The sequence below is a fragment of the Tupaia chinensis genome, unplaced genomic scaffold, assembly GCF_000334495.1.
Source record: "Tupaia chinensis unplaced genomic scaffold, TupChi_1.0 Scaffold000085_1, whole genome shotgun sequence".
NCBI lineage: Eukaryota > Metazoa > Chordata > Mammalia > Scandentia > Tupaiidae > Tupaia > Tupaia belangeri.
Window position 1 is genome coordinate 401265 of NW_006159547.1, and position 2204 is coordinate 403468.

Consider the following 2204-nt stretch of genomic DNA (forward strand, 5'->3'; position numbering starts at 1 on the left):
CTAATGCCTAATTACTCATACACAGAATTTAACATATTCCAGATTTTTCTGTTACATATTTGCTCCTCAGTTTTTTATCTCTATATTTAAAACAGTTTCAAGACAGTCTGCTCTGTGGCCTAGTGGCTGAGCTGGATTCTGTGGCCAGCCACATGGTTTGAGTACTGGCATTCCTAGCTTGAAAAACACACCAGATGCATGTGTGTGCTTGCTCAAAAGCCTGACAGAATAGAGAAATGGAATGAGAAGGGACTGGAGCATGGGCACACCCCATTGGGAGGGGCTTTCTCTTTCTCCCTGTTTCTCTCCAGTTCTTTCTGGTAAGCTTATATGCCCTCTAGCAGTACAAAACAAAAACAAAAATAAGATAAAATAGCATTGAGAATTATTTGGTAAATTACTGATGTTTTCTGCTTTTCAAATAACCTATTCTTCAAGTATAGATATTCTCCTTCAACTATCTTCAAACAATAATAATAATAATTGAAAGTGTTCTTTTCCAGCTGGAACCATGGAGAGTGTTCAAGAGGAGAAAAAGAAGGTTCCTGTTGCAGCAGAAACCAAGAAAAAGGCTCCTTCCACCAAGAAAAAGATTCTGCAGATCAAGCGCCTGAGAAAAAAGTTTGCTCAAAAGATACTTCAAAAAGCAAAGAGGAAGCTTATCTGTGAAAAACCTAAGCACTACCATAAAGAATATAGACAGATATACAGAACTGAGATTCACATGGCCAGGATGGCAAGAAAAGCAGGCAACATCTATGTACCTGCAGAACCCAAATTGGCGTTTGTCATCAGGATCAATGGAGCAAGCCCAAAGGTTCAAAAGGTGTTGCAGCCTCTTTGTCTTTGCCAGATCTTCAATGGCACCTTTGTTAAGTCAACAAGGTCTCAATTAATATGCTGAGGATTGTGGAACCATATATTGCATGGGGGTACCTGAGCCTGAAGTCAGTAAATGAACTGATCTACAATTGTGGTTATGGCAAAATCAATATCAAGTGAATTGCTTTGACAGATAACTCTTTGATTGCCCGGTCTTTTGGTAAATTTGGCATCATCTGCATGGAGGATCTGATTCATGAAATCTATACTGTTGAAAAACACTTCAAAGAAGCAAATAATTTCTTGTGGTCCTTCAAATTTTCTTCTCCATAAGATGGAATGAAGAAAAAGACCACTCATTTTGTAGAAGGTGGAGATGCTGGCAATAGGGAAGACCAAATCAATAGATTTATTAGAAGAATGAACTAAAGTATCCAACATGATTACTTTTGTAATATGGTCAGTAAATAGACAAAGTGGCTGTTTTCAGACTGAAAAAAAAAATGAATGTACTTTAAGTATGACCTTAGATTTTAAGATCTTTATTATATATTGGAGAATACCTGTCACTCCAGAAAGAACATAAAATACATTTGCGGAAGGAAGATTACCTTTCTGACCTTCTGTTCATAATTTTAGTAATGTTCGAGTTTGAATGTGTTCCTATTTAGGATTCTTCAAGATACCACTGTATTCTCTTGTTTATTTTTTTTTAGAGAGATTTTTTTCTATAGGGTATGTGAGCTTACCAGAGAACCAGAGAGAGTCACAGAGACAAAAAGCAAGAAATTACCCTCCAGGGGGCAGAGCCCTGCCTCAATTCCTTCTCTGTTCTTCTCTCAAGATTTCAGACACTCATGCAATCACACTCAGCATGTTCTAAATTGCCAGGTCTGGGACTCAAACCCCAGTCAACCACATGGGAGTCCAGCAACATAGCCATTATGTCATTTGCTGGTCTCCTCCACTGTGTTCTTAGTGTACTATAATTGTTTTTTCATTGAAGTAAATTCTAACTGGTTTCCTTACCTGGAAAAGTTTTCCAACTAAAACAATTCACCACCAAGATAAAAGTCAAAAGACAAATAGTTCTTTTAGTTTAAAATATTGGTTATAGAAGCTAAATGTCAGTTCTATTCCTTTTCTGACTTCACATTTCTGGAAGAAGATACATGGGAGTAAAGCTAATGAGACAAGATTCCCAGCTATGAAACATACACTATCCCTGATGTGTCATCCATTTAAAGTAATTGTTGCAACATTTAAGTAACATATGTGGGAGACCACTATGAAGCATAGATCTGAAAAGGCACTACTGCAGAAATAGGCGCTATTTTTTTTTTCTCATGAATTCGATGCAGATCAAGAATTTTTCAGAAGAT

The 2204-nt window shown here is 37.1% G+C and overlaps 1 pseudogene; it reads left to right on the forward strand.

Moving 5' to 3' along the window:
- Positions 1–511: 511 nt before the first annotated feature.
- Positions 512–1251, forward strand: LOC106734274 (60S ribosomal protein L7 pseudogene; annotated as a pseudogene).
- Positions 1252–2204: the final 953 nt, after the last annotated feature.